This window comes from Stegodyphus dumicola, chromosome 4 (genome assembly GCF_044657685.1).
Source record: "Stegodyphus dumicola isolate Sdum_Otavi_A_Nest chromosome 4, ASM4465768v1".
Classification (NCBI taxonomy): Eukaryota; Metazoa; Arthropoda; class Arachnida; order Araneae; family Eresidae; genus Stegodyphus; species Stegodyphus dumicola.
In genome coordinates, this window is record NC_140771.1 from 68,287,102 (window position 1) to 68,312,758 (window position 25,657).

A 25,657-nucleotide genomic window follows, 5' to 3' on the forward strand; every position below is an offset into this window, starting at 1 on the left:
GTTTTTATCAAAAGCGGGGAATTAAAAGTAAAACATGCAGGCGTCATTCGAAAGAAAATTGACAATGATCGCTGAATTACGTCTGTTATCTTAAAATTCCCTTACCTTAATTAAAATTCGTTTTATATACTTAAAATATGCACAAATTAAGCCTAGAAATATAGATTTTTTTTATTTATGTTTTTATACCTCTACTTTTTGTATTATCAGGGTAGTGTGTAACTAATTTACTTAGGATATGCATCAGAAGGCGTAGTTCTCAACTCATTACATATTCGCGTTTCTGTTTCTGTATCCGTAGCAAGACAGGGAAATGGAAAATGTTTATGTTTGAGTTTAAAAAAACATCGGAAGAAATTATAATTAAAATCATTGAATCTTTACAAAATCATTAAATTGATGAATATATTTATATGTTGCTCACAAAAGAAATAAGAAGAAGTAAGATTCCCCCCTTTATTTACTTGGTTAATTGTATGTGTATTTTTACGAGATGTTTTTGCAAACTTATGAAACATTCTTTTGTAAATAGTTTTCATAATTTTATACGCTTCTTTTAAGAATAGTGCATGCATTTAATCATAGATTCATTTATTTATATATACTTAAATGTTTATTTATATAGTGTTATCAAGTACTGCAACCATCACAGAAATAATATAATGTAATTATTTTGGGAATTTTGTAAATATTTTTAAATTCCATGAAATGTTTAAAAAATCTGAGAATTTAATGTGTTAAGGTTGTGTGTATAATATCCCTACATATGTGATGTAATTTGTAGGTTTTTATGATATATTTATTATTTTTGTAGGATTCGTATTCTGATGCTTTCAGAATTATCTGCTATATTAGTATCGTCTGTTAAAAAATTCTTCAAAGTAATTACTAATTTGTTGTAATGATTTTTTTTAATGTGCATCTGTTCCTCATTAATGGAGGTAGCATTACTCATAATATGGAATAAATGAAATATCAGTAATTAAATGTTCGAATTGTACTTATATTAAGTTGAAACTGAAATGTATAATATTTTTATGAATGATTCATTTCTAATGGAAAATTTAAGTGTGTAGTTTATGTTAGAATTGTTAATTGGCACAGTATTTTCTGTTATTTTACCAAACCAAATCATATGATGCTCACTGCAATGCAGATTTTCTTGAATTAAGTATATGAGTCAAATTTGTTTGGGTAAAATTTTAGTATATGGTGCAGCCTTGACGCGATTTTGAAAATCGTCGCCAACACCAAAATGACCCGTTTAACTACGCATCGTATGTGTCCCATTTACTGCTCATTATAAAGTCGGCAAAAGTAGCCAAATCCTTGTGCACTGGATACTAGGATTAAACCTTTGTTGTTTGCATATATGGTATCCTTGTAGCTGTACGAATGTAGTATGTGCCTAAATTATTTTATTTTTGTCTCCCCCATATTCTTTTATGAAACTTCATATCTTAAATTTCGTGTCTGTACCACTTTTCATCTTTATAAATTAAGTATAAAAAATCATGAAAATTACAATCCAGTTTTCTAGTGTAATATTTAAAACATTCTATTACAGTAAGCCTACTAGTTTAAGAATTAATCTCCAGAATGTGACATTATATACTTTTTGGGAATGATGTAGTATTTGATCTACGACATTTATTATGTCTTAGTTAATGCCACCAAAATGCTATTTGTAAATATGAAAATAAGTACAAATAATTGAGAACACACAAATAAAAATGTTTCCAAATTTAATAGCCTATTAAAATTTTTTGTTTCATTAATTTTAAATGCTGTTCAGTTTCACAAAAGGAGTGGTCTTTAAAACGCCATTTTTATGAGCCATTCAACTGTATATATTTTAAATGTCATGCAGCATGCCTAAAAATATTCATTGTGTTTATTAACAAATCTGCACGATATTTCTGGAAGATGACGAGAAAGTATTTGCATGTTATGTAAATCCTTTAGCTTCCAAATCTCCCATCTTGATTCAGTTGTTGATAAAATCCTAGTATATGTTGCAGCCTTGGTGCGATTTTGAAAATTATCGCGAACACCAAAAATGACCCAAAGAACATCTATGTATATACTATACACTATATACTATCACTATATACACAGTATATACTATGTATAACTATATATATTCTTTGAATGACCCGTTTACTACTCATCGTATATGTCCCGTTTTTACTGCTCATCATTAAAAGTTGCCAAATCCCGTATGCACCGGATACTAGGATTAAACCCAATTATTTGAGTATTAGTACAGTCTGCAGTATTTACAAAATTCTTTCTGCGTCTTAGGGTTCAGTGATCATATCATAATCTGCTCAATCCCTAATAAGAAGCCCTTCTTACTGTTGTTATTTAGTGCCACCTGGTGAGGATAATGGATAGTGACCACCATACTGAAGCACTTGGGTTCAAATCTCAGAAAAGACATGGATGTTTGTAAGTGTATATTGTCTGTGCTGCAAGAGGGCATTGAAAATATGTGGTGAGCAAAAACCCTTTCAAGAGGTTGATGGTAGGGAAAGAGGAATGGGAGACCATTGGACCAATTCCTTTGGTGTTCTCTCAGAAATCTGTCCGAGGGAGAAGCTTAACAGTTATAATTTGACTGCATCAAACATAACCTTGGCTGGTATTCTGCCAAAACACTTAGGATCGTCCACAAGGGCTGTTAGTTAAATGCTGTAGAATAAGGAGGTCATGTGAGGAGAGAATTGCTATCAAAGGAGGGAAAGCTGTCATGTCATGGTGGGATCCTATTGTCACCTGCCTTTTGTGCCTTTATTTCATATTTGCAGAAATAAATGTGAAGATTCACTTTAATGTGCAACACTGGAAACCAAATATATTGAAATTTTTTTATAACATATGAATTTTACTTGAACAGTGTATATTTCATTGCTTACTTTTAAAAATAAGATTCCTAAAAGTAATGGAACCATATCTTTTAACAGAAATATTCTTTCTGTGGTTTAAAAAAAAAGTCAGCAGGTGTTTAACCTACAGTCAGCCCAAACCCACGAAATTCCTTGTGGCAAGGAGCGGAAGATGGAGCCTGCCACTGACAACAGCTTTGAGCACCTTACAGGTGATAGTGGGACTTGGCTCAGTCCCGCCCCCAATTTTGATGGAGAGCGGACAGATCTGAGGATCTCCCACCCCTCTTTTCCTATCAACAACCTTTCGAGAAAGGTTTCGGCTTGCCGCATATTTAGAGTGCCTCCATGCTGCAATGACAATATACATTTGCAAGTATCCATGCCATCTCTGGGATTTGAACACAGGCCCTTTGGCATGGCAGTCAGCGATGCTAAACACTATAGCGGTTGGGTAGCTCAATTATGTATAATAATGCATAGAGATTTTAGCCCTCCAAATCAAAACAAAATATAATAATTATTTATTATAATTATTCTAATTTAATAAGAATTATAAGAGTAACTATAATAAGAATTATAACAGTAGCTATAATAAGAATTTATTACCATATAATTATTAAAACTTATTAAGAAGTTTCTTTTTTTTTTTTTTTTTTTTTTTTCAGTGTATATTAGTGCACATATATTTTAGTTCAAAGATAAAAAAAAAGATATACAGTATGAAGTCCAAGATACGGACTCATCGGGACTTTACTGATTCCGGATTTGGGATTTTTCCAGATATTAGATCATCAGTTTAAATCTAGTAAGACGGCATGTAAAAACTAAAAAGTTAAAAATATGAAATCGAGGTTTATGAAATAATGAAGCATTTATGATGTCAAGGGTGTCAAAATTTAAAAAAAAAAAAAAAAAAAAAAAAAAAAATTAAAAAAAAAAAAAAAAACACGGTTAATCTTTACATTATGGTAATTTGGCGATATTTTGGCGAATATTTGGCAACCAACTCTCCTACAGCAACCCTCTATTTTTTTTCCCCGCCGCCATTTTGTCTTCACGAAGTAAAGACATGTTTCTTTTCTTTTTATCTACTGAACACTTCTTCCAACAATCTACTAGCCGAATTACACTTTTGCTAGAAATTTTATCTAACAAAACTGCTTAATCATGACAAATATTCACTGCAAAATTGGGAAAAATAGCACAGTACCATACTCCTTACGCGTTTTTCAAAATAACCCATACACATAAACCATGTACACGTTGATTTATTGTCCTAATGTCTACGATTCCCATATGAACCAGCCCACACCATGAGTTCTTTCATAAATGGAAATGAAAATACTGTTATCTGCAACTGCACTTTGAATAATCTCAACTGCATTAATGCATGCAGCATCCAAATATGATCTTCTTAAGGTAGATTTGCACAGGATTTCTCGGTACTATTCCGTTTTGAGGACTGTAAAAATTGCCAAACTATTGTTGATGCCAAAAATAATTGTTGTTGCTGCCAAAAATAATTGTGGCAACCCTAACGAGAGAAAGGAAGTATAATAGTAAATAACTAAGATTTTATTGTTTAATTTAGATAAAAGGTTAATTTCATATACAGTCAAAGGTCGTTAATTCGGACACCCATAATCCGGAATGATCTATAATCCGGACCACAAAGCTACAAATTTTCTGCGCATGCGTCACGTTGACGCATGTGCGTAAGACCTTTACCGCTGGAATTTGCGTGTGCGCGTGCGCAAAATACGTTTACGAATGCGCGCTTAATGTATAACGGACGGGATAAGCTAAGCTAAAATTATCTAATTATCTATTTCAGTTAATGTTGCAGATTGCGTTGTTCTTTAATCTTCGAATTGGATCCGGATTATTATTTTTTGCAGACTGTTAGAGCAATTTTATAAAAGTAAGCTTGAACTTTCGATTATGTCAAATAGAATTTCCGATATATATTTACTAATATGTAAAGGATATACAAAGCGAAAGTATCTTTCGGAGTCCATTAAACAAAAAGTGGTATTGCTGCAAAAAATGGATAAAGGCCATATCCTTTGTTTATCTAAACTTTGTTTATCTTTAACGCGCCGCAGCCTGCATTGAATTGGAAGTTGATCTGTCAGCACTATCCTTATCTTAAGGGCAGATGTTTTTATTTTATTTGGCTTATAATTGCTTACTCAATGTAGTATTTCATCTGGTCTTTGATATGATTTAAATCAAATGCCTCGTCATTATAATTCGCTTCCGATAGCGAAGAAAGTAACAGAGGTTATTGAAAACGAAAAAATTTCAATTGACAAATTAGTCGGTATTCTCTTCTCGACACAGCAATTATAGGACTTGAACAGCGGAACTTTGTAACTGAACAAGAAATTATGTCTGTTTATAGAATTAAAGAGAATGTATTATAACATAAAAAATGAAGCAACTTAAACAACTTACATTGAAAGAAATGTTTAATAAAGTAAACAAATAAATATTAAGCTTTTTTTTTTTTTTTTGTAAATTTTGATACCCTTTAGATCATAATTGTTCTTTATTTCGTAAATTACGGTTTCATATTTTTAATTTTATAATTTCTGCATGCCATTTTACCAGATTTAAACTGATGATCTATAATCCGGAAAAATCCATAATCCGGAATAGCCAAAGTCCGGATGAGTCCGGATTAACGACTTTTGACTGTAATACTTTTATATCATTATAATTTATATAAAAAAGGCTAAACATAACTGAATGGAAGCATAAGAGTAAATAACTATTTCAGATCATTATTATAATCTATATAAAAAAAAGGCAAACATAACTGAATGGGGTTGATCTTTACATTATGGTAACTTGGCGATTTTTTGGCGAAAATTTGGCAACCAACTCTCCTACAGCAACCCTCTATTTTTTTTCCACGCCGCCATTTTGTCTTCACGAAGTAAAGACATGTTTCTTTTCTTTTTATCTACTGAACACTTCTTCCAACAATCTACTAGCCGAATTACACTTATGCTAGAAATTTTATCAAACAAAACTGCTTAATCATGACAAATATTCACTGCAAAATTGGGAAAAAGTGCACAATACCATACTCCTTACGCGTTTTTCAAAATAACACATACACATAAACCATGTACACGCCGACTTATTTTTACTTAAAAAAACATCCCAGAATTGCACAAAAATGGCATTGCGCACACTCTTCACTATATCCATGTACACTGCTTTTTTCTCATAAATTAGAAAAATTTCACGAAAATACATGACAATTTTCTCAATCTTTAAACCCGGTAAAAAGAACATATATGAAATTACCTAATAACGAAAAAGTATATACCCTTTCCAAATATGAACATTTCCACATATAAAATAAATAAAATATCCAAAAACTTTTATCTCTAAATCATCTATTATATTATAAACGTCACCAACAAATTCATACCGCAACCATTATAAATACTTAGTGTCAGATATTTAAATTATTTCCATGCACGTTTACTTCAACTAAAACGTATACCAAATTCCTACAAACATAAAATTCACAAAATAACTATCATTTAATTAAAATATAATTAAATTCAAAAACACTACTTAAAATATAAATGAGCACATACATTAAATTAATAAAAATTACCTTGCAATCCTAATTACTTTAAACTAAATCATTGCTAATAACAATTTTCCCAATAATACCAAATTCCTTTCCACCTTACATTTAGAACAATGCGTAAAAATAATATCCTCAAATAATTAAAAATACTAACTTACCTAATCTTCTTCAGAATCTTGATTACATGTCCGATAAACTTTTCTTCTTTCTGTTTCAGGATCTTTAAAATCATACTTATATTTCACAGCAAGGTAGCAGGTAAAATAAATAACTTAATAAAACATCTTTATTTCTATCTCCCACAACCTTAAAAAACATTTATTACTACCCTTTTCAATACCACTAAACACCCATTTCGAATTCACTTTAGTTACGGCAATGGGATCCAAAAATTAACCAACACTGTTTCACACAACACAGAATAAAGCCAAATACAAAATTTCCAGATTTTTTCCCGATTTCGCCCATTTTCCAATTAAAGAACCGTAATTCGTCCATTAATATCACATGACATATCCCATGATCTCTCATTTCCCTCACACAAAATAATGCGTAATCGGAACTGAGTACTACTCACATTATAACCAAAGTCCCAGGTAGTAACCTTTATCGCCTCCAAAATGTCGCCAAACTACCAGTTACCATATTGTAAAGATCAATCAAAAACACTTATTTGTTTACATTTCTTTCAATCTGAGTTGCTTCAATTTTTGTGCTAATACTTTCTCTATTATTCTATAGAAAGCTATCATTTTTTGTTCAGTTGCAAAGTTCCATTTTGTTCAAGTCCTGTAATTACTGTGTCGAGAATTCCGAGACTAACTAATCAATCAAAATTTTTTCATACCTAAGTAACTTAATTCGAACCTCTCAACAACCTCAAAACAAGAAGAACCACTCTGTCATTTTCTTTACTATCGGTAGCAGTATTTTCTGGACCTAGAACCATACTACAGATTTTTTACTCCATTAATTGATTGATGATTGAGGTATTGTCGTCTCAATGAAAAACTTATGTTATATCATCTTTATTTATTCCACATTTCGTTACAAATTCAGTTAATTGGAAAATTTTACCTTTGGTTTTCGATAGCCAGAAACCTTAAAATTTGTGGCTATCATTTTCATCATCCTCACCATGAAATATGGTAGCTGGCCATAAATTATGCCAAGTACTTTTTAAAGTGTCTGGAAACACATCCTCCCATGATCTTGCAATATTCCACATGACAAATGTCATGCTAAAATATTTAAAAAATTCTTAAACAGTCAAGCCATTATTCAAGAAATTTAACATGGATTTTAAAAATACAGTGAAAAGTCGTTAATACGGACTCGTCGGGACTTCGGCGATTCCGGATTATAGATCATGAGTTTAAATCTGGTAAGATGGCATGCAGAAATTATAAAATTAAAAATATGAAACCATAATTTATGAAATAAAGAACAATTATGATCTAAAGGGTATCAAAATTTACAAAAAAAAAAAAAAAAAAAACCTTAATATTTATTTGTTTACTTTACTTTCTTCGCTATTGGAAGTGAATTATAATGACAAGGAATTTAATTTAAATCATATCAAAGACGGAGTACATCGAGACGAAATACTACATTTAGTAAGGAATTATAAGCCAAATAAAATAAAAACATCTGCCCTGAAGATAAGGATAGTGCTGACAGATCAACTTCCAATTCATCATGGGCCGCGGCGTCCACCCCTCCACAGAGCAGTGTGAAATTGATAAACAGATTTCGGAATGGTTAGATAAACAAAGGATATGCCTTTATCCATTTTTTTGCAGCAATTGCATTTTTTGTTTAATGGACTTCGAAACATATTTTCGCTTCGAAGTAATATATTCGAAAGTAATAAATATGGAGAATGTTTTGTCATATATAAAAAAAGTTATAAATTTTATAAGATCTCGAGGTTTAAATCAACGTCAATTCACTGCTTTCTTTAGTGAATTAGATAGTGAATATTCGGGTTTGTCCTACTATACCGAGGTACGTTGGTTATCTTGCTCCAAGATTCTCAAACAATTCTGGGATTTGAAAGAAGAAATATGTCAGTTTTCAAAAACGAAAAATCAAGACGTAAGTTTCTTTTACGATCCAATATGGATACAAGATTTATCTTTCTTGATTGATATAACTAAACACTTAACCGATTTAAATTTATCGTGACAAGGAAAAGATCATATCATTACGAACATGTTTGACATAATTAAAGCATTCAAATATCAACTAGTTCTTTGGGAAAAACAACTTAAAAATGAAGATTTGACGCACTTTCCGACGTGCAGCATGAACAAATCAAGTTTAGATGATACTTGTTAGTATCAAAAATACGCAGAAAAAATTGCAGATTTAACAACTGAATTTGAAACGAGGTTTAATGATTTTAGTTCCCTCGAAGACAATTTTTTTTTTTTTTTGTTTTCTTCGATTTTTCTCAATATGTATTGACTCAGTACCCAGCCATATGCAAATGGAGGTGATCGAGATTCATTACAACTCAAATTTGAAAGCAAAATTCATTGAAGTGGGCGTGCCTGAATTTTACAAATATTTACCAGCCAGGTTTGAAAATACTCGAAAATTCACATATGAAATTATTTCCATATTTGGTAGCACTTATCGGTGCAAGCAGTTATTTTCAGTCATGAAAGGTAATAAGTCTCCTATTAGAAACCATATTAATGATGCTCATCTTGGGTCAGCGTTGAAAGTTGTCACTGCAAACAAAATTTCTCCCGAAATAGGAAAGATAATAGCAGAGAAGAGATGTTAAGTATCAGGATGTAAACATTAAATTTTTCTTGTTCTTTTCTATATAAATATATATATATATGTTTATTATTGTATTATTCGAAATAAATCTACGTTTCTATGTATATTGATTTTTTTTTTTTTTTTTTTTTTGCGGCCCGCCTAAAGTTAAACGTTGTTTGTTTGGCCCAAGTGTACCTATGAGTTTGACATCCCTGCTTTACATATTAGTAAATATATATCTGAAATTCTATTTGACATAATCGGAAGTTCAAGCTTACTTTTATAAAATTGGTCTAACAGTCTGCAAAAAATAATAAGCCGGATCCAATTCGAAGATTAAGGAACAATGCAATCTGCAACATTAACTGAATTAGATAATTTTAGCTTAGCTTATTCCGTCCGTTATACATTAAACGCGTATGCGTAAACGTATTTTGGGCATTCGCACACGCATATTCGGAGACGCATGCGCAGAAAGTTTGTAGCTTTGAGGTCCGGATTATAGATCATTCCGGATTATGGGTGTCTGAATCATCGACTTTTGACTGTACTTTATATTTTCGTTTCACCATGCACACTACTATAAAATCCATAGGCTGAATGATTGGCATACAGTTTGAAGGAAAGAATGATGCAGATACATTATCTCTCACTAGAAATGAAGTATGAGCCGAACATTTGGCTACAGTGAGGACAGTTTTTATGTCATCAGGTAAATTAATCGAATTCGAACGTTGGCGAGCCTTGGGTGTGAAATGATTTTCAAACCAAACATTTATTAATTCTTGTGCCATCCATGCTCTTTTATTTTCACGATATGTAACGGGGAAATTTTTACTCCTTTGAATGTTCGAGGTAGTGTATTTTTTCCGATTATGAAAAGTTTACACTTGTGCGTCCATGCAACATTTGTGCATGCTAAAATTGTTAGTTTCACATTGGAATCTTTGACACCAGTTGGAGCCTTTTCTGTAGAGATTGCCAAGTACATACCATTGTATCGGTACATGAGCCAAGGTATTTCTTGGCACATATTGCCAAAAAAGGCCAGTTTCATCAGTGTTGTAAGTTTGTTTTGGAGATAACTTTTTACTATTAATGAGTTGAATGAATTCATCTGCAAACAGTTCAGCAGCTTTCACTTGAAATTTTTAATCATTTTATACCATAGCAATTCTTAAATTTAGTTAACCAACCTGTTGAATATGTGCACTCGGTTTTTAAATTAATTTCTTCATGAAATATTTTGGCTTGAGCCATTAGCACTGTATCCGTCAACGGGCATGCCCTTGCTTCAATGCTTTCTGACCCATTCAATCATTACTTTGTCATGATCATCACTTCTAGCATAATGGATATTTTTCCTTTATTCATTGCAAGTGGGGTGTTGGAATCACAAAAAATTCCTTTTTCTGTTTTCTTATCTCATGTACAGATGACTTTCCAATGCCATACTCCTCGTATAATTTTGAGACAGATATATCTTTATCCATTTTTTGTAGCTATTCCACCTTTTGTTTAATGGATATATTGAAAAATGATTTTACTTTGTAAATTCTTTTGCAGCTGCAGAATTAGAAACTTTTTTGACATAATCAGAATTTCAAACTTTAATTTTCATAAAATTGCTGTAATAATAACAACCTGCAAAAAATAATAAGCTGGATCAAATCAGAAAGTTAAGGAACAGGGCAATCTGCTATATTAACTGAAATTCCTTGGAATCAGTAAGGTATAATTTTAGCCTACTTTAATAATGCCTGCTATACATTATTAGCTTGGCTAATATGTCATGATATTGAAGAAAGGCATGTTCTTCTGCTAAATTTTGTCTTCCATCTGTCATTCACTGAGGCTGTTAAGCCTGAATTGTATTAATTTAGTTATTTATTATACTTATGTGTATTTTTTGCTCATGCTTAAGGCTTATCTGAGTCCCGAATAAGTAAATTCGCACATATACTAGAGGCTTATCAATGGCTGGCACTAGACATTTTACCACCTGATGCAGTCTCTAGGAGTCCTAAACTCTACTACCAAGCACCTCCCTAAGTTCTGAATTTTTGCCACCCCTAAATTTTGGATCCCAGTGCTTTCCCTAAATTCTAAAAACTTTGTCATCCTTTAATTTTACTTCTTGGTGTTCTCTACATTCCAAAAATTTCCTCTTTCCGAAATTCTGCCGCTCAGTGCGGCCATACAAGCTCTGGTACCGGTTCTGAGTTACTGTGAATAACAAATCAGTTATTAATTCAAATAGCATTAAATGTAATTTTTTGGTCTATGAGTATCATTAACAAAATCTGTCTTTAGCATGCAGAAATAAATTTTTGTTAAATTTTTTCACATCAACATTTCTTAGCACATTTAGCTTAAATCTGTAATCATCGCCAAGCATAATGTCAACATAAGATTGGCATAATTTTTGCTAGTCAATTACTGATATAAAAAAATTATGTAGACATCGGTACATGAGTCAGTGCTCAAATTAACATGTGTTGATAGCAAAATATAATGATAATTTACTAGATTGGCATCAGGGATATAAAATACAGTCAAAAGTCGTTAATCCGGACTCGTCGGGACTTCGGCGATTCCGGATTATCGATTTTTTCGGATTATAGATCATCAGTTTAAATCTGGTAAGATGGCATGCAGAAATTATAAAATTAAAAATATGAAAACGTAATTTATGAAATAAAGAACAATTATGATCTAAAGGGTATCAAAATTTACAAAAAAAAAAAAAAAAAAAAAAAAAAAAAAAAGGCTTAATATTTATTTGTTTACTTTATTAAACATTTCTTTTAATGTAAGTTGTTTACTTCATTTTATGTGATAGTACTTTCTCTTTAATTCTATAAACAGACATAATTTCTTGTTCGGTTACAGAGTTCCGCTGTTCAAGTCCTATAATTGCTGTGTCGAGAATACTGACTAATTTGTCAATCGAAATTTTTTCGTTTTCAATAACTTCTGTGTCACTTTCTTCACTATTGGAAGCAAATTATAATGACGAAGAATTTGATTTAAATCATATCAAAGACGGAATATACGAGATGAAAAACTACATTTAGTAAGGAATTATAAGCCAAATAAAATGAAAACATCTGCCCTGAAGATGAGGATAGTGCTGACAGATGAACTTCCAATTTATTGCGTGCCGTGCCGCCGCAGTGTTGAAAACATCTGCCCTGAAGATACCGATAAGTGCTGACAGATCAACTTCCAATTCATTGCGTGCCGTGCCGTCCCCCCCCATCCCCTGCCGCAGAGCAGCGTGAAATTGATAAACAGATTTTGGAATGGTTAGGTGATTTTTTAAAGCAATTCAACTTTTTTTTAATGGAGTTCGAAACATACTTTCGCTTTGGTAGATCTTTTACATATTGGTAAATATATATCGGAAATTCTATTTGACATAATCGAAAGTTCAAGTTTACTTTTATAAAATTGCTCTAACAGTCTGCAAAAAATAATAAGCCGGATCCAATTCGAAGATTAAGGAACAATGCAATCTGCAACATTAACTGAATTAGTTAATTTTAGCTTAGCTTACACCGTCCGTTATACATTAAACGTGCATGCGTAAGCGTATTTTGCACACGCACACACACCTATTCACATTCGTAAAGGTCTTACGCGCATGTGTCAACGCGACGCATGCGCAGAAAGTTTGTAGCTTTGAGGTCCGGATTATAGATCATTCCGGATTATAGGTGTCCGAATTAACGACTTTTGACTGTAGTATCAATATAAAATCAACAATGTGTCTATGTAGAATGTTTTGGTTTGAAACCAAGCAGATACACAGCTACGGAGCTAAATTATTGATCACACAAATTTATGCTGAAATGATTGCTTCTTGAATAATAAAATATTTTATTTAATGCCAAAGTAAAATTGAGAATCGAATCCTTCTACATGTTTTATTATGGAAAAAAAAAAAAAATGAAATGTGTAAAGCATAGGGAAAAAAAAAAGTTTGTTTGTGACTTTGAGGTTTGGATTTTAGATCATTCAGGATACCGGATGCCCTAATTTCAGACTTTGTACAGTCAAAAGTCATTAATCCAGACGTCCATAATCCGGCTACAAACTACAAACTTTCTGTGCATGCGCATACCTTTACGCATGCGCATTTAATGTATAACAGACAGTATAAGCTGAGCTAAAATTATCTAATTATCTATTTTAGTTAATGTTGCAGATAGCGTTGTTCCTTAATCTTCGAATTAGATCCGGCTTATTATTGTTTACAGACTGTTAGAGCAATTTTATAAAAGTAAGCTTGAATTTTCGATTATGTCAAAAAGAATTTCCGATTCTGGAGCTGCCAAAGGATCTACAAAGCAAAAGCATGTTTCGATGTCCATCAAACAAAAAGTGGAATTGCTGCAAAAAATGGATAAAGGCATAACCTTTGTTTTTCTAACCATTCTGAAATCTGTTTATCAAGTATATTTCGAAGTTCATTAAAGAAAAAGTGGAATTGCTGCAAAAAATGGATAAAGGCATATCCTTTGTTTATCTAAACTTTTAACGTTTGTTTATCTAAACTTTGTTTATCTTTAACGCCGCGGCGCGCAATGAACTGGAAGTTGATCTGTCAGCACTATCTTTATCTTCAGGGCAGATGTTTTTATTTTATTCGATTATAATTCCTTACTAAATGTAGTATTTCATCTTGATGTGCTCCGTCTTTGATATGATTTAAATCAAATTCATCATTATAAATATCACGAATACACATAAAATAGTTTTCTGGTTGTAATTTTCTAATTTCGATTATGCGTAATGTATACTTTACGCATGCGTGCGTTTAAAGAAATGTTTAATGAAGTAAACAAATAAATATTAAGCTTTTTTTTTTGTAAATTTTGATACCCTTTAGATCATAATTGCTCTTTATTTCATAAATTACGGTTTCATATTTTTACTTTTATAATTTCTCCATGCTATCTTACCAGATTTAAATTGATAATCTATAATCCTGAATCACCGAAGTCCTGACGAGTGCGGATTAAAGACTTTTGACTGTACTATATAATAGTTATTAATTTTAGTAGTACAAAGTCCAAAATCCGGACTAGGCAGGACTTCGGCGACTCCGTATTTGGAATTTTTCCGGATGTTAGATCATCAGTTTAAATCTAGTAAGACGGCATGTAGAAATTATAAAATTAAAAATATGAAATCGTGATTTATGAAATAATGAAGTATTTATGATCTAAAGGGTATCATAATTTTTTTTAAATACCTTAATATTTATTTGTTAACCTTATTAAATATTTCTTCCAATGTAAATTCTTCAAGTTGCTCCTTTTTTTTTTTTTTTTTTTTTGTGCTAATACTTTCTCTTGAATTCTGTAGATAGACATAATCTCTTGTTGAGTTACATTGTTGAAGTCCTGTAACTGCTGTTTCGAGAATTCCGACTAACTTGTCAATCAAAATTATCTCGTTCTCTGTAACCTCTCTGTCACTTTGTGCACTATCGGTAGTGGTATTTTGTGGATCTAGAACCAAACTACAGATTTTACCATTCATAATTGATTAATAATTGAGAAGCATTGTTATCGCAATGAAAAACTTCGGTACTTTTCCGTTTCGCGGGCACAAATCTTGCCAAGCAGACTTTATTGCCGACAATATACTATACACATAAAAAATGTTAACAAATATTGGTTCTACAATTTTTTTATTTTGAAGGCATAAACATTTTAATATCGCTTAAAATTTTGTAAAAAGCCAATAAGTAAAGACAATAAATTTGTAAAAAGATATTAATTTAAGAATTTACTATGCTTTCACGGTTCAACATCCTGATTCGCCGATACATATCATGTGATCCCATCTCATGTTAACTACGCTACAAAAATCCAATTCTCTCAGTAATTATCTATATAATTTCAAGTTAAATCTTGATTTGGAATTCAATTTAAGTGCAAGAAATATTTCATTTGGTACGAATAGCTTACTCAGAAATTATGTAAAACTGCAGTGTTTTACTAGTGCTAGTGCATTCTCATTAGAAGTGATGAATTGAACCCTTTGCTTTTTCTATATTTTCGCCTATGGGTGAGCGGTGTGATTGCATCCTAATTGACTTAATTATCGCGAATGGTCCTAAGGCATAAAGTTGAACTATCTGGTAAAAATTCTATCTAATTATATGCCAGTATTGAAAGAAACAATCAATCTGATAAGAAATGGCTACGACTTGTTTTGAAAATAAGGCGTAAAAGGCTACCAGCGAGGATATTCTGTTTGGAATCAGTTGTACCATTATTGGCGATTTTATTGCCTGCACCAGCAAAACAGAAAAGCACTAAAAACTTCTTTCATATCATCTTCATTTATTACCGCTTTTCCATATTTCTTTACAAAATCCATTGATTGGAAAATTTCACCTTTTGTTTTGCGATATCCGAAAACCTTTAAAATTAGTGGCAAATTAACAAAGTATTTTATTTAGTGTTGAAGTGAAATTAACACATTAAAGGCGAGGGAAGAAGGGGAAATCAAATGCGCATACGTAAAGCCCTACGAGAAAAATTTTGTTGGTGGTTTTGGTGCAGTGGTATAGGTTTGGATTTTAGATCATTCGAGATAATGGATGTCCAGATTTCGGACTGTATGTAAATATTTACATATCTGTATATAACTTTGTACTGTATATAAATATTTACATATGATCATATGTATTTGTTCTGCATGTTTTAATAAAAAAATTAACACATAAGGAAAACAGAATAAGTTATCATCATTTAATTTCAAGCTTTGTTCCATGGGGAAGTTGTCTGTGAAAATTTGGTAAATTTTCATAGTTTGTTTAATTTAAGTTTATGTTAAAAATAAGTTGTTTATTGGTTAATTCAAAATATTATAATTATTTGAAATGAATATCTGTCCAAAAATTAAATATTTAGTCCTTATTTATACTTGAATTACAAAAGTGAACAAACAGACTTTTTTTACGGATAGAAGATAAGCACAATATGTTTCTATAAATAAGTGAACTTTACACTTTGAAATTTTGTTAAAAAACAATCTGGTCGCCTTACTTCTTTCAAGTCATGCATGTGGCCTGTCAGCTGCTTTCAGGGTCTGTACACAACCTACATGCAATTTGAGTTTGAGACCACTGCTGTATGATATCTGATCACCTTTGTAGGATCTTAACTATATAAAATTAACTAAAATGACATTAGGCCCTAGTACACTGACAAGCAAGTTATTGGTCCATCTGATATAAATATGAGAAAGTTTTGAAAATATTTTAAATAAACAAGGTTGCGACACAATACCGGGAAAACCGGAAAAAGTCAGGGAATTCGGAAATTGACCAAAAAAGGTCAGGGAATATAAATATTTTAGTTAAAATTTGGAAAAGTTGGGGAATGTCATACCCAAAAAAGTGACTTTTGCACCAATGTTGGAACCAATCATTTTGTTGGGAAACTACATATCGCGTGAGTGTCATTCGGGCAGCTGGCATAGAGCCAGTTTCCGCAGCTCTAATCAGATTGTCTGTTAGTAAGTCAGAGAAAGTTTCCAGCAACTTAGGTTTTCACACACCTAAATTGAGAATTGAGACACAAATGTACATGTGCAATCAGTGGCATAAATTTCATGTGGCGTCATGTTTTATTATGCGCGGAAAGGGAATCAAATGCACATGCATAAAAAGCCTAGGAGAAAAACGTGGTTTTGACGTCAGGATTTTTAGATCATTCCGGATAAATGATGTTTAGATTTCGGACTTTGTACTGTATTATAATAATTATTGAAGGTCATCAAATTCTGATAATCAATTATAATGTAAGACAATGTAATGAAGATTATACAATAAAATATAATAGTTATAACAATGATTGTACTATAATAGTTATACTTGATCATAAAATAATGTATGTATATGTAACATAATGAAGCTTTCAAAATAATTATATTTTACCAATATATAAATAAATGTACAAAATTAAACACAATGTAATCAAACAATCAATTATAAATGATGATCAGCATAATATCTGCCTTCTTAAATTTGTGCTTTTTGAGTACAGTAAAAATAAGGACAGAAAATAATCTCTACTACATGCTTCATCTCCCTCCACCCTATTTCATCAAGAAATTGGTCTGAATGGTAAATACTGTTTGTTCTCATTATCGTGGCTGGCGCAGTAAAACTCTAGCAAGGCCTGATGTCTAAACATAAGTGAACGCACAACATAAGTGTCTAAACATAAGTGCTGGCTTTGCTTCTACTTGTACTTATCCATTAAATTTTCAATATTTGTTGTAGCTTGGTAAACATTATCAACATATGAAAGGAAAACACACTTTAGCAGTTTAAAATGCGAATTTAAGTTATTAAAGAATTACATGATACATTAAAAACATAAAACACATTCTTATTCATCTTTCCATAATTTTTTTGTGCTGTTCTTCTCCCGAAGTACACCAAGGCCAACTAGATATCTACAGGCCTGCTCCACCGATTTGTGACGTCACAATCGAAGGCGATCGTTCCTCGGTAGACGCAGCCGACTGATTCATTTATGTAGTACGCAGCGTTTTATTTCAAACTCAAGTCAAGTTAAATTAATTTTTACAACTAATATTTCGAATTTTAGGAATAATAACGTACTATGTTACATCGTAATGATGGATATTTAAATACTAAATACCGTTCTACCGATTTATCAAACAGAAAATAAAAATAAGATTCGAGTGATATTGTAAATATAGCAGAGCTGATTTAAATAAACTGAAACATATCTGAACTTTTATACAGAAATAAAATGGACACAAAATTATTTATAAAAATTATACGGTATGTTAATATCAATGAAAATATAACATATGTAATGAACTAAACATGAGATGTTTTCATTTTGTAATAAAAAGAAAAAATATGTTAAAGCTCTCAGATGATTTTATATTGCTTAAATTATGAAGACTGATTTATACTGCTTGAATACTAAACAAACATATATAGTATTTCATAATAAAATTAATATCAATTCATTAATTCTAATATAATAAAATATTGCTTTATAATTATTTTTCGGTGCAATGATATTGAAGCAAAATGAACTCTCTTTTCTTCATTCCCATAAAGATTTTTCAAGATTCAATCAGAGATCCTAAGATGCTTTTTAATAATAAATACACATGTGGACATTAAGTGAAATACATAAATCTTATTAATACATTAATATATTAAAAGTATATCTGAAGTTTAGTCTACATATTGAAAAAAAGGTTCATTCTAAAGATGTTTTATAGCAAAAACATTACACAGAATATTCAAAAATATATTTCAAATTCTCTTAAAAAAAGCAAGATCATAACTATGCAATCAATCCCAATGAGCATCATATCATGCTCCAAAAAATTCGTATGAAAGAAAATCTGATTAAAAATGCACTCTTAATACATCTCATTAAAAATCACAATATTAAGCAATGAAAAATCCTGAGAGTCATTACGATAGTATAAGATACTGATTAGCCAGTTGAAATTATCATTTCACATCTGCAATAAGTTGTCATTTGAATTTTTTAAATATTAATAATGGAACATTATTATTGTAGACTCTGATGTGAGGTCCACAAAAATAAACTTCAAACTTCAATAAATTTCTACGACTCACTGATATTACAATATATCATTTATATCATTCTATATGCCAACATGGATATAGTTTACAGATGCTTAGTATTCAATTAATTTAGACATTCTTCTTTTTTTTTTTTTTTTCTTTTAAAAATATTTAAACTCTTTGTACACCACATACTACTACATTAATTTGTATTGCTTAAATTAACTAGATTGATTTATACTGCTTAAATATTAAAAAGATATGTGATATTTCATAACAAAATTCATAAAAATATTAATTTTAATAAAATTTTGATTTACATTTATGATTTTACATGCAATCCTATTGAAGCAAAAGCCAATTTTTTTTCTTTCTCATAATGACGTTTCAACATTCAATCTAATATCTTAAGGTACTTTGGTACTTACGTATTATCGCAACCAGGTTGACGCTATTCGTAAGTTTTGACGCTATTTGTAAGTTTGAGTAAAAAAGTATGAATAGAAAGAAAATGTACATTTATTAATTACAGATAATTTTTAATACAGTTTTTTTTATATTATTTTCTTTTAAAATATAAAATAGCAATTAAACCCTTCCGGTTTCGAATTTGAATAAGTTGCAGAATTATTTTTTCGGTGGAAATCTTTTGGCTATTGCTTTTAGCACTGATTAAAAACCGTATTCGCCATAACATTGTACACGTCGACTTATTTTTACTTAAAAAAAATCCCAGAATTGCACAAAAATGGCATTACGCACACTCTTCGCTTTATCCATGTACACTGCTATTTTCTCATAAATTACAAAAATTTGCACGAAAATGGAGGAAAATTTTGTGAATCTCCACATGCTCTTTTTACAAAACTACGTATAACACGTAGGGTTGCCGTAAGTAGGGTTGCCAAATTTAGCAATTTATGCAAATTTTGACCTGGTTGCGATAATACGTAAGAACCGGTACTTTTTAATTATAAATGTACAAGTGAACATTTTGGGAAATACAGTCAAAAGTCGTTAATTTGGACACCCATAATCCAGAATGATCTATAATCCGAACCTCAAAGCTAAAAACTTTCTGCGCATGCGCCGCGTTGACGCGTGCACGTAAGACCTTTTACCACTGTGCATATGCGTGTGCACAAGCACAGAATACGTTTTTGCGTGCACGTTTTATGTATAACGGATGGCATAATCTAAAATTATCTAATTATCTATTTCAGTTAATGTTGATAATTGCGTTGTTCCTTAATCTTCGAATTGGATCCGGATTATTATTTTTTGCAGACTGTAAGAGCAATTTTATAAAAGTAAACTTGAACTTTCGATTATGTCAAATAGAATTTCTGATTCTGGAGCTCCCAAAGGATCGTACAAAACGAAAGTATGTTTCGATGTCCATCAAACAAAAAGTGAAATTGCTGCAAAAAATGGATAAAGACATGAAGAATGTGACATGGAGGTTAGTGAAAACAAAAAAAATTTTGATTGACAAGTTAGTCGGTATTCTCGACACAACAATTAACGGGACTTGAACAGCGGAACTTTGTAACTGAACAAGAAATTGTGTCTGTTTATAGAATTAAAGAGAAAGTATTATCACATAAAACGAAGCAACTTAAAACAACTTACATTGAAAGAAATGTTTAATAAAGTAAACAAATAAATATAAAGCTTTTTTTTTTTGTAAATTTTGATACCCTTTAGATTATTATTGTTCTTTATTTCATAAATTAAGGTTTCATATTTTTAATTTTAGAATTCCTGCATGCCATCTTTTGAGATTTAAACTGATGATCTATAATCCGGAAAAATCGATAATCCGGAATCGCCGAAGTCCCGACGAGTCCGGATTAACGACTTTTGACTGTATATGAGAAAAAAAGTTTTATTTTAAAGATGTTTTAAAGCATGAACATTATACGAGAAATCAGTTAATCTTTGGATTATGGTAACTTGGCGATTTTTTGGCGACCAACCCCGCTACAGCAACCTACTAGTTTTGTTTTGGATGCCATTTTGTTTTCTCAAAGTAAAGGCATGTTTTTTTTTTTTTTTTTTTTTTTTAACTCAACATTTAATTACGCTTATATTAGAACTTTTATGGAACAAAAGTACTTAATCATGACAAAGATTAGGTGCGAAATTGGGAGAAAGTGCAGAATCGCCCACTGCTTGCCGGATTTTTAAGAATAGCACATGCACGGTATCCATGTACACGTCGGCCTATTTTCACTTAAAAAAACATCCCAGAATTGCACAAAAATGGCATGGCGCACACTCTTGACTTTATCCACGTACACTGCTAAAGTCCTAGCTAGTAACCTTTATCGCCTTACCAAAATGTCACCAAACTACCTGTTACCATATTCCAAAGATTAGCCGAGAAATCTTGTAGCATATCCAAAAATATATTATAAAATTCCCTGAAAATAAAGTGAGATCATAACTATGCAATCTACCCCAATGAGCACCATATCATGCTATAAAAAATTCTTATGAAAGAACATCTGATTAAATATACACTGTAAATTTATTTAATAATAGACAAATAGTAAAAGATGCATGCAGTATTAAGCAATGAAACATCCAGCAAATCATTACGTTATAAGATATTAATTATTAAGTTAAACATCATTAATTCACATCAACAAGAAGTTTGCCATTCAAATTTTTGAAATATGAATGCCAAAACAGGCTTATCATTGTAGCCCCTGATTTGAGGTCTACAAAAATAAACATGATTTAGCCAGTTGTTTTGGCTTACGACAAAGGATTTCGATTAATGTGCCTTGAACTACTACTTTGTTTTGGTTTTTTTATCCAATCTATTAATGCTTGGCAGTCTGAATCTGATTTAAATCCAAGTGGTTGTTCCATGTAAATTGGTTTATTCAAGTATCCATTTAAACATGCAGTTTTTACATCAAAAATCTTATTTTGTAGTTTTTGTAAACATCGTAATTTTCTTATTGATGGATCTTTCAACTAATTTCCAGACTTCATGAGCCTCCATTGAACTTAGTTCTTCTATCATTTCATACATCATACTACATAATCTTTTTTCATTGTTCTTGCTCGTCTTTTCTTCTGCTTTAGTTTTGGTAAAAATTACTTTTAAATCATGATCTACAATTTGTTTATCTTAAAGCTTATCTAATTTAAGCCATATCTTTCTCTTTATTGGATATTTTATTTATTTTATACGTGGAAATGTTAATCTTTGGAAAGGGTATATACTTTTTCACGATCAGGTAATTTCATATATATATATCCATGGCTCAATTATGCACAGTTTGCAAATACTAATTATTTAACTTTAAAATTACGTAAAAAATTCACCTAAATTCCAGAATTATTTAATTTACTCATTTTTCTTTTTTGGTCATTGGTTTCCTTTAAATTGTTATTTTTAACCTTACAGTAATTATTCAGCAATATATTGGAAATGCATGTGGCACAACTTTTCAACAAATCATGCAATGATTTGCCACACTCACAAATACTATCATCCCAAATAATCCTGTTTTCAACTTTCTCTGTGATGAGACTTATTAATATAGAACGTTGATTTTTTGATGAAATATATAATTTCTCATACATTTCAGGGATTAGGATTGAAAATATTTTAAATGCAGAGGTATTAATGAAAAGCACAAATTCTGTTGGCCAAAATAAACCACCTCGATCAATAGCAGCTAAGTATGCAAAATCTTCACAATATTCAACTATTAATTCTTTGTCAAGAATTAATTTTTTCCTGCAAAGATTACAATTTATATGCTTCAATACAGATCTACAAACATATCCAGAAATGTAAATTAGACACATTATATCTTTTTCTGTAACATTAACATCATTGGATTGATGCAAAACATCAACAAATTCCTTATCAATAAGTTGATAATCATTAAAATCTTCAATATCATTACAAGAAAAATGTTGTAAAATAAATGAACATTTCTCAGAAGACTGCATTTTAAGCAAACTAATTAATTTTAGTTTTCTTTCCGACTCTATAATCTACTGTAAGGATACATTATAATTACAGCCACTCATTTGTCGAAATTGACCGAAACGTCCCTCAAGGTTATCTGTCTGAAATTTTCCTAAAAGAATAAAAGGTAATTTAAATTCTTTTAACAAATACTTTGAAAGTTCATTCAATGTTGCTGTTGTATGGAGAAGAGCAACTTGGGTTTCTTTTGACAGTTTCCCAATTTGTGACTTACAGTTTTTTGTTGTTGGGCAAAAATCGCTCCATGATATAAGCCACGAACAAAACTGTGATAAATATTCTAAGCTTTTATCTTCTGGTGTCCTTATAGGCTGCATAAATACATCTCGAAACTGTACGGCCTTTTTAGAGTGTTTAACATTCACAATTTCCACCACTTTAAAATTATATCAATAAATGTTTAGTTCCTAAGACATCTTTTCCATACCCAGTTCTATTATTCTGTGATTCAATTTGCAGAGCAGCTAAAGTCTTTTCATCAAAAAGTTTAATAGCAGTACTTACATTCTGCTTCTCTATAGAAGACGGAAATAAAACTTTTCTTGATAAAGTTGGAGCCATTTTAATATTATCATTTTTTTCTATTTCATACAATTTTTTTAAATGTTGAACACTGGAGTTGTAAACAATATTTGAGTTTTCAAATGACGGTATAAAAAATGTTTGGTTTGAATCTTTCTGATTGAACCAGTTGTTTCGTATAGATTTCAATAAATGAACTGTATCAAATAATATAAATATAGGAAGATTATGCATGGTAGGGTTTATAAATGAGGATTTTAATGCACCACCACAAAGCATTTCGAACATATTTCTGTTAATTCTATTACTGTCTGATATTAGAGTTATAATTCGATAGCCACAAGACTGTACATGGTCAATTACTTGTTTTGTAAACATTAATAATTGATGTGATGATAAGTTTTTTATGGGAAACATTGCTACAATATCTCTGTTTTTTGATAATATAGAGCTTATCATAAATGTTTGCAGAGTTTGTGCCTCCATCTGTGAATTATCCGAAAAACCTAAAACACGACCACTTTTATACAAAACTTGTGGTTTTATATATATCTCATCTAATAATAAATTGACAATTTTTTCAGAATCATTTAAAATTTCACATTTTTTTTTCAAATACATCCAGTGACTTGTTTGCAATCCAGAATCTGCTCGGCCAATTTTCAGAGATAACTTCCTTAAGTATGACGGATGAGGCAATATAAAATACTTACTGTTACGTATAATATTGTAGCTTTTTGGATTACAATAAAATATATAACAAGACCAGGCAAGGAATTCTGCACTATACGAAGGCTGTTTCATTTGCATTAATTGAATCTGTTCATACAAAAACTTAAATTTCTCAGAATGTGGATTATTTTCTGTTTCTGCACATTTCAACAGTAGTTTTGATATTTTATCTAAATTTAAATTGGAGTCATCATGAATATCAGAAGCAGAAAAACCATCCAAATGGCTAATCATTGTCTCAAGTTTAGACCATTTATCACATAGCTTTTCTTCTCCAAATATCCATTTGAACTTTTCAATGGGAATTTCATTTTCATTGAAAAAAACTCTTACATTTAAATCTTCCAATATTTTTAAAGATACAAGCACTTTTGGACAGTTTAAAAATTCTAATTTCGATAGCCAAAAGATCTTACCTTTGGTAATGAATATCCATGAAGAGGGAAGATCTATTTTTTTTTTTTGCAAAACCATTTATTAGGTTTTCAAAATCGCTAATAATATCATTCTTTTTCCACTGTTCAAATTGTTTATCACAACGAATATCAATTTCTGCTTCTCTTTCTTCCGGTGTTTTTCTTTTTGTGGGAAGTTTCTTCGATAAATAAGATGGCTGGTTTTGAAAAATCGTTGGATAAGCATCTTTTTTTAAAGCTGGAATAGTTCTAGGAACTACTAATACCGTCCCATCATCACGAACAGCTTTATCTTCTCGAACGATAAATTCTTCTTCGAAATGCTTAATGCATACACTACTGTGTTTGCCAGCTACAAAATCTTTGCGATTAATATTTTTTATCCATTTCTGAGAGAGTACAGGATGCGAAGGAAATTTGAAAGTGGACACATGTTCAGTAGTGCTATCGTAATTTGATCGGCATTTAGGTACATTACACTTTCTTGGCATTCTAAAACACACTTTTTCTTATAAATTCGAATTCACAATATAATATTTTACTTTCCGGTAAAATACAAAATTTATCAGAAGAAAAACACATGTAAACAATTATCTCACTAGCACTAGTCCTACGGCGAAGCAAGCTCAACTTACAAAATTGAAAGCCTAAGATTATGACGTCAGATCATGTGATCATCAGCTTGGAGCAGGCCTGTAGATATCTAGTTGGCCTTGAGTACACAGTATTCTGTTTTCACTTAAAACACATCAGAAAATTGTGGAGACTCAGCTTTCTCAGCAGCAGCAGCTGCATTTCCTCGTTGTTCTCTTTAGAAATTTTTCAGCAAAATGATGTATTTTTGCAGAAATTTCAGTGTAATATTTCCTTTTCTGGCAAATTCCATAAGCTTATATTTTAAAACTACGTTTAACACTTTCCGGCATGCTACCTTTTAAAGTTGGAATTTCAATTAAAAAAAAAGGTAAGCAGTCTAATTAGGCCTAGAGGAGTAAGATTTTGTGAAGATAGCACTTATTGTTTTAATTCTGTGGATGTGCCCGCTTTGGGCACCCAAAGAATAGGTCAATCTGAAGCTTC

General features: G+C 31.0%; 1 protein-coding gene across 1 annotated transcript in view; it reads left to right on the forward strand.

Annotated features, from left to right (window-relative positions):
- Positions 1-285: 285 nt before the first annotated feature.
- LOC118202270 (uncharacterized) overlaps positions 286-25,657 on the forward strand; it is a 96,171-nt gene continuing 70,799 nt past the window's right edge. The window contains exon 1 of the mRNA XM_085815038.1: positions 286-441. The gene's annotated coding sequence lies outside the window, so the exon portion shown is untranslated. The remainder of the gene's footprint in view (positions 442-25,657) is intronic.